At 42.3% G+C, this 8930-nt stretch overlaps 1 non-coding gene across 1 annotated transcript; it reads right to left on the reverse strand.

Annotated features, from left to right (window-relative positions):
* Positions 1–1577: 1577 nt before the first annotated feature.
* On the reverse strand, positions 1578–1652 carry LOC123163319 (small nucleolar RNA SNORD36). The gene has a single exon (XR_006481840.1). It is a non-coding gene; the product is annotated as a small nucleolar RNA SNORD36 (small nucleolar RNA).
* Between the last annotated feature and the right edge of the window lie 7278 nt (positions 1653–8930).

An 8930-nucleotide genomic window follows, 5' to 3' on the forward strand; every position in this document is an offset into this window, starting at 1 on the left:
CTTCTGGAATGGTCGTAGACGTTTATGACCAAAATATGCCTACCGTATTGTTTTGGTCACTAGCAGCCTCCCCAGGCCATGTAGGCATCCGACGTGGCAATCTGATGTGGCACAAGAATCAGCTCGGTCCAATTCAATTTTCTACATGGGCCTAGCCCAACAATTCGGCCTTTTAATGTATTTTTCTCCTGTGCTTTTATTAGCTACATGGGTCTGACCCAACAATTCAGCCTTATTGATTTCTTTGCGTGGCCCTTTTAACAGCAGATTTTCTTTTTGATCATGTTTTTGGGCCTTTTCTATAATGGGCCTTTACCTTTCCACATAGTTTGTTTCCTTTTTGTTTCTATTTTCTATTTGAGTCGAGGCCTGCTTATAATAATTCTGAACAGCTTTTCAGGCCAGGTTATTTTGGGCCATGGCATCTTAATAGTACAAGTATATTTAGGTCGTGGCCACTATCAGGTCCAGTAAGAACATTTTTTTGGAGAATTTAATGTTCAAGTAAAATGTACACAATACATTATAGGGAAATAGCACATACAACAGCAGATACATTTTCATTTCACTCCTACTACAGCTCACTACAACATAGAGAGTACATGACACTTCATCCTTCATTTGTTTGCCAGGCACTAGACGAGTACATCTTACTTCAAATAAACAGTACTGTTCGCGGAAGCAAAATACGCCACCACACGCCATGGTGCGCCATCTTACTCGATCTGGCCTCAAGGAACTAGCAGCGCTGCTTGCTCCTTTGGCCTAGAGCTCATTGCTGTAGAGGATGGCTGAAACTCGGATGCGGAGCTCCCTGCACATGACATATTGTGTCAATGCTTGCAGCAACAGAAAGAACTCACATACCATAGAACTTGCACAGTAATGTATCAACCACCAAACAGTATGAAGAAAAAACAAACAAATAATCTGGGACAGTTCGACAAACAAAAATGTGAAGCAAATAGCATCTTTAGTTCAGCAATAGGCTGTACGTACAGTATGAGCAGCACAGGACAGTAAAAACAATGAGTAAAAGCCAAATGAGTTGCTTTAACTCTAACTAGTTGGTAACATATTGACATAATCTGGGACAATTCAACAGATCAAAATGTGAAGGTAGCATCATATGCTTAGCTGACAAACGATTCATATGTAACTCCTCTATTGTACAGTACTACACTAACAGAGCTGTATCTCTAGACACAAGAACAAAGCGGTGCATTGATGGCATGCTAGGCATCAGTTTTAAAAAGCTCAATTTTAGATCATCAACAACCAGAAAGGCCTCAGCGGTCTAAATGTTCAGCACACCATCATCACATCACTGACGAATAGGACCCGATACAACCCATACACAACAACTAGGGAAAAAATGGGATCAAGCATAGAGGGAGGCAGGTACCTTCTGGTTGACAAGGTCGAACATCCTTTGTGCACCCGCATCTCAAACCGATCCCAGGTGTTGGTACCTATTTTACCAAAACAGGATAACATAGTTATACTCTGTTTACTTTCAAATCATCATAAGAGACTACAACACAACAAGAGTAGCAGATGACTGCTTTGTGATGGGCTGAGCAGCAGGTTTAAAAAACTTGATTTTGAAACATCAAATGTATCAGAATAATCATATGAATCATCATTTGCTCAGCAGATCTACCAAGTGCAACTACTTCACCATTCTAGGTAAATTAAGATGTTAAATGACTAAAACTAGTAGTATGCTACAATCATATGGTATTGGTTAAAGAATGTGACCAGAGGACTACACTTGAACACATCACTTGCAATGCCTACTAGAAGGAGCAAGTGTATAACATCATATGCTCAACTGACAAACGGTTCATATGCAACTCATTTACATTATATACCACACTAATAGAGGAAACAGATCTCACAGTGGTGGTTTATGTAGCCAAGTCAAACAGCCTCCTTCATCGCTGCGAGCACTATGCACCTTGGTTGGACATGAAGTCCTTGTCCTCCGTTGCACATATGACATCCAAAGCATTGCTGTTGCACATGGATAGGAGGAGTCAGAAATTTCGAGGTCAAATCGAAAAGGGAACAACGTAAAGTCTGCAGGTGCATGAGGAAGGAAAGCAATGCAAAAGTATCACTTCAAGGAGTAGAATCCTAACCACAAAAGCATCAATCAACAGCATATATATATATAGCTAGCAATAATACCATGTACTCCCTCTATAAAGAAATATAAGAGCATTAAGATCACTGAAGTACTGATCTAAATGCCCTTATATTTCTTTAAGGCGGGAGTAGTAAACGGCAGCAGCAACACTTGAACCATGACATGTCCAGCAAGGAAACAAAAAAATGGGGAAATAATTTATTCTAGACTAGATACCAACTGAACTAGCCAGAGGCCATCCAATGGATTAAGACACGTTAATACTAAACCTACAACATTCGAATTACTTGCAACAAATCAGTAGCTTACAGGACATCAAACCGATGCAAACTATAGCACAAAACAATAGGCATTCTTAACTAGCAGCAGCAAATCAGTAGCTAGATGACCACGAGCACAACAAATCAACTCCAATACTCGGTCCTTGACACGATGGTCGACACGGCACCGAGTCAAAACTCTAGTGTCACCGGATGGGAACTGCTGCTCATTGTGTCTACATCAAGAGACATAATGAGCAACAATACGTATATCATCTCAGGATATTACTCACCAGAAGCGACTAGTCCAGATTTTGATTGCATCATCGCTGCTCCGTATAATGCAGAAGAGTCTGCAGACATTGTTCTTTGTTTCATAGCACCATCACCTTTGATGTCCTTGAAAATAGTTGGGTAGAATATTAGGATTATTAGAAACAACAAAAAGGTAAAGAGAAACTGTAGAGATGAGTTACAGAAATGCATTACAACTTGAGAAGAGTCATCCTATTTGTAGTGTCTATGGGGCCTTACCTGATATTGAGGATGTTCCATATGTAAACTCTTTGGTAATGGAGCTCCCAGAGTTGTCTGTTGGTACTGGAGAGCTAGAGGGCGAGCCACTTTCTGATTGCACTGGACCTCCTATAAGATCCAATGATCAACAGGAGCACGCACATTATTTCTTATTCATCACGAATTAGTACAATATAGGTATGAGTATGATTATGAGGACCTACCTAGTGAATGGGATCTTGCTGGAAGGGTTACTGACATACTGAGAAACAAGACTGGAAATGGTATCTGCGACATCCTTACCCTCAATAAGCAGTACTTGAGCTTCAACCTGAGCCAAGTAAAGAAATTAATTCAACCACCAGACAAGGGTTTGATGCATTCATTCAGCCAGACCAGAATAAGAAATGGAGATATGCTTGTTAAGGCAGGTCAACCTGGGCCTAGTAGTAAGTAAACAACCAACAGACAAGGTGTTGATTCAGCCGGTGTAGACTATGAAACGAAAATGGAGTACTACTTGTTAAGGCAAGCCAACCTTGAAAAAGATAAGTCATCGGCGCTCACCAGCGCACGTACATCAGTCAAGACAAGTCACATGTTGGCCCACAAAGCCTAAGTTTAACAATCCTGATGAAATACTATCACGAGAAGAAAAACTGTAGGTAAATGGAAAACATGAGGCATCGTTCTTTACACGGACGCTGACAAAAGCACATACGCATGAACAACATTCAGAGTGCGCTAATGAACTAGGAGTACTTAAGAAAGACAGTGCAACCTTTCATGTCTAAGTCTAAGTTCTTTACATGTACGCTGACAAAGAAAACACGTCATGAACAACATTCAGAGTGCGCTAATGAACGAGGAGTGTTCATATTCAAAACTTGTTGACCTGGCTCGACTTGGATGCTTCCATCAAATGGTCAAAACAGGGAACGAACACGAGCATGCGCAATCCACGGGTAACAAATTGACATGTATGATTTAACCGCTACCTAATAACACTAGAAACTCAAAAAGATGGCCGCTGTGAATAGAAATGAGCAATATGGGATGGGCACTAACACCTAAACATGCAACACAACGCTCAACAAGCAGCAGAACAGCCGAAGTAGCCCTCTGTCTGCATCATGTTGAACAGCACAAGCAGACATATATGCATCCAACATCTACCATACTAGTTTCACCAAGGAGCATAATAAGCAAACATGATCCATGGTCATTTGCATCAGATCAACCAAATTATGCAGGCAACATCATTATGCGCACAAGCAAAGACAGCGTCTAGATCTTGTTTGTTTGATTCACCTGGTTGATGAGGGCGGCGGAGTGGGAGACGATCTCGATGTCGTTGTCGTCGAGGACGATCTCATTCTTGACCTTCTCGGACCGCAGGATGGTGACCCCGTCGAGCATGTCCACCTTCCTCACCTGCAACCACACCAGAAACCAGTCAATCACACGCAAGAAGTTCATCCCCTTACATGGAGAAAGCGAGATCCACTGACCAAATCCACAGAGATCAACACAAGAAAGCGAGATCCACTGACCAAATCACGTGCCATCACGGAAGGCCTTGGCGACGCTCTTGGGCATCCTGCGCAGCCCCTCTCGGCGATCGTCATCGCCGATCCCCACCAGCAGCGCGTGCACCGTCAGCTCCATGGTGTCCCCCGCCGCCTTCCTGCCGCCGAGCTCGACCAGAAGATCCTCCTCCTCATCATCATCGCACACGCACGCGGCGACTGTGGCGAGGTGGGCCTCCTCGAGCGCTCCCATGGCGGCAAACGGTGTCCTCCATGCGCGCCCACCTAGTGTTGGATCTGGCCGCTGCTGGATCTCGCCATGGCTGTGCGGTGCGGCTATGTTTAGGGTGCGAGCGAGGAGGGTCTTCCTGCGGTCGTGGGAGAGGAGGGGAGGGGAGTGGTCGCCGGTGGCCGGGGTTGGCGGAGAGGATGGAGGTGGGCGGCGGCGGGTTGGGTGGGTGGGCTGGGAATCGAGAGAGACAGAGGAGGAGCGGCGCTCTCCTCGCCTCTGGTGGGTTTCTAGCCACTTGAGGGACGCATGGAGACTCAAGCTCCTCACCGTCGGCGTAGGGGTGGAGGCCGGCCATGGTGCGGGGGTAGGGGCGGCTAGGGTTTTGGCCAAAGGGGACGGCGGCGGCTAAGGGTGCGGGAGAGAAGGTGGAGAAGGTTGCGGTGGGGAAGTGGGGGCGTGGGGGCATGGAGGGTTGTATTTGGGCTAGGTGGGTGAGAGGGTGAGGGGGCGAGGGCTACCGTTGGATCCAGGAGCATCCAACGGTGCTTGATACATGATCCGCGTGATATGGCTATGGCCCAATCAGAACGCAGTACACGTGTATGACATTATGACCATCTAGTATTGGACGTTATGACCATTCAAAATTGGTCATGGTCAAATAAAAATAAAGTGTAAAATCATGTCAGCATTTTATTTTTTATGTTTTGAGTGTCCAAAATGATTTTTTTTTGTGAATAAGCTACCAAATATTTGCACGAGGTGCATCTTGGAATTCCAAACAATGTTGTCTAAGAGAGTTTTCATTTTCTTTGCACGGAAAATTCATTTTCCATTTTTTCGAGTGCCCGAAATGAGTTTTCTTTGTGAAGGACCTACCATATATTTGTTGCAAAATTGGACCTAATAAATTTTATAAAATACTAGGCCATATATAATGCACAATTGACAAAATGGTTGGGTGTCAACAGTTTTGATCCACCTCTGGTGAAAATGACAAATTTGCGCCGATTCAGCTGGAAGCGGGTCAAATTTGAACTGTAGCTACCTTGTAGTTTGCTCTTTATTTTTTTCAAAAATCATTTCTAGGTACATAAGTATCTATTTAATCAGAGAAACACCAACAAAATTACAAGATTCAACCACTAGCTAGGAACGGTCATTCCCACTGTTTTGACCGCATTTTGAAATGTGAATAAAAAAATCAAAAAAACAAAAAATTGGAAAACCTTCGCATTGTGTCATTATATGTGGCCAAGTTTCGAGGAAAAATAATAAACTTGTAATACGGAAATTATTTTTTAAAAGTGTTCTCAGAAACGAGCTATCATGCGTGAAGATTCATGGCTTTCAAGTCAAATGATCAATCTTATGGCCAAATTCATGGCATAGTTTGTTCAAATGATCTCGTATTGTGCACAAGGGTGCATCTTGAAATTCCAAACAATGTTGTCTAAGGGAGTTTTCATTTTCTTTGCACGGAAAATTCATTTTCCATTTTTCGAGTGCCCGAAATAAGTTTTTTTGTGAAGGACCTACCATATATTTGTTGCAAAATTGGATCAAATCAATTTTCTAAAATACTAGACATATCTAATGCACAATTGACCAAATGGTTGGGTGTAAAAAGTTTTGATCCACCTCTCGTGAAAAAGACAAATTTCCGCCGATTCAGTTGGAAGCGGGTCAAATTTGAACTGTAGTTGCCTCGTAGTTTGCTCTTTATTTTTTCCAAAAATCATTTCTAGGTACATAAGTATCTATTTAATCAGAGAAACACCAAAAAAATTCCAAGATTCAACCACTAGCTAGGAACGGTCAAGCCCACTGTTTTGACCGCATTTTGAAACGTGCATAAAATATTCAGAAAAACAAAAAATTGGAAAACCTTCGCATTGTGTCATTATATGTGGCCAAGTTTCCAGGAAAAATAATAAACTTGTAATATGGAAATTATTTTTAAAAAGTGTTCTCAGAAACGAGCTATCATGCGTGAAGATTCATGGCTTTCAAGCCAAATGATCAATCTTATGGCCACATTCATGGCATAGTTTGTTCAAATGATCTCATATTGTGCACAAGGGTGCATTTTGGAATTCCAAACAATGTTTCCTAAGGGAGTTTTCATTTTCTTTGCACGGAAAATACATTTTTCATTTTCCGAGTGCCCGAAATGAGTTTTTTTGTGAAGGACCTAGCATATATTTGTTGCAAAATTGGACCTAATCAATTTTATAAAATACTAGGACATATTTAATGCACAATTGACAAAATGGTTGGGTGTCAAAAGTTTTGATCCACCTCTGGTGAAAAAGACAAATTCCCGTCGATTTAGTTGGAAGCGAGTCAAATTTGAACTGCAGGCGCCTCATAGTTTGCTCTTTATTTTTTCCAAAAATCATTTCTAGGTAAATAAGTATCTATTTAATCAGAAATACATGGTTTGATGGCGAGACATCGAGGTTTGGACGGTGGCCGAGGGCCCCAACTCTAGAGCGCATAAGCTCACATGCCCGCCGCGTGGTCACCGCGTGACCGTGGCGTTGCCATGCATTCTGGGCGGCCTAGGCATGTCTAGTGGGTTGGGCACTCCCCAGGTAGGTGCTAGGAAGAAAATTATAACATAAGATTCTCATGAGGAGAGCGAACTATGCTCAAACATGAATTAGCAGCTAAGTGTTTGATTAGCGGTACGGGAAATGCACATGGCCAATGGGCGTGAGTTTTGGATGAGGACAATCATATACTAAGAAGAATGTCTTCATAAATTTTTAGGGAAATCAAGAATATATAAATAACACTTCCTTCACAAAGTGCTGCTCTGAACAGAATAGGAAAATGAATATTGTTGAGTTATTTTTGAACTAGGCAAGGAAGGTTTTTGACATATTTGATGAAGATATGATCCAAAAAATTTATGATAATTTTTTGGAATTTTTTGGAATAGCAGAAATATAGGCTGTTTCACAACCTAGGGCAAAAATTGACACATGGACATTGACACATAGGCAAAACTGATGAGATGGCGCCTAGTCATCACAACCCACCACAATCTACAAGGCTATGACCATCTATATTGGTCGTTAACAACTAGAAATAAGGCAGCGGACCAACACTGTTTGCTTTATGACCTTTTCGTGTAAGGAAATTATGACCTTTCTGACGAAAATGAGCGCAATGGTTTAGGGTTTGGAGCCCCCCGAAAAGCTTTTGACCAATTGATCTCAAATAGTCATAGATCTATGACCAATTCTTCCAAGGTCACTGACAGAAGGTCACTAGTTGACATATTTCTTGTAGTGATACCTCAAAAGATTTGAGGCATGGATCGGTAATGCTGCATCCATGGGGGGGTAGACTAACTTTGTTGGACTCAGTTGTCACCCAAATATCCTTATATCATATGTCTATGTGGCTTATGAGTAAAACCTTCATTGAAAAACTTGACAAGCATAGAAGGAAATTCTTTTGGCAAGGATGTAACAAGAAAAAGAGATATCATTTGGTTAAATGGGGCAGAATATGTAAATCTAGAGATAAAGCTGGCATGGGAGTTCAAGATCTTCGGAAACAAAACATTAGTTTGATGGTTAAGGGGTGGTGGAAACTTGAGACCCAAAATGGCCTATGGCAAAATATCGTTCGTGCCCGATATTTGGGAAACAAAACTATGGCTACGGTCGAACCCAGGTTCACTGACTCACCATGCTAGAAAGCCCTGCTTAAAGTTAAGACTCTCTACATGGCTGGTAGGAAGATCAGAACTGAATCTGGGGATCTAACTAGAGTATGGAAAGACTCCATTAATGGGTCTCACCCTTTCCAGGACCGTTATCCCCTGCTGTTTGATATTTGCACCGATCAGGATTGTACTGTTGCCAATTTCAAATCTGTGAAAACCAATACCTTCTTCAGGAGAAGGCTTACCCCCGATCTTCAGAGACAATGGGAGGAAATGGGTAAAAATATTAACAATATGAAGTTGGGAAGCGGGGGGGGGGGGGGGGGTACCAGGTGTACTGGGGGCTCAGTGGAAATGGTAGACTTTCTACTAAATCTATGTACAAATGGCTAGAAAACCCTCTTAGTGGCTGCCACTATAGATGTATTTGGAAGGCCAAGATCCCCCTCAAAATCAAAAAAAAAATTATGGCAGTTATCTCCGGATGTTGTTTTAACCAGGCAAGTCATGAAGGAGAGGAGATGGCCTGGGGATCCCAAATGCTCCTTTTGTGATGATA

This window comes from Triticum aestivum, chromosome 7B (assembly GCF_018294505.1).
Source record: "Triticum aestivum cultivar Chinese Spring chromosome 7B, IWGSC CS RefSeq v2.1, whole genome shotgun sequence".
In the NCBI taxonomy this organism is placed as follows: Eukaryota; Viridiplantae; Streptophyta; class Magnoliopsida; order Poales; family Poaceae; genus Triticum; species Triticum aestivum.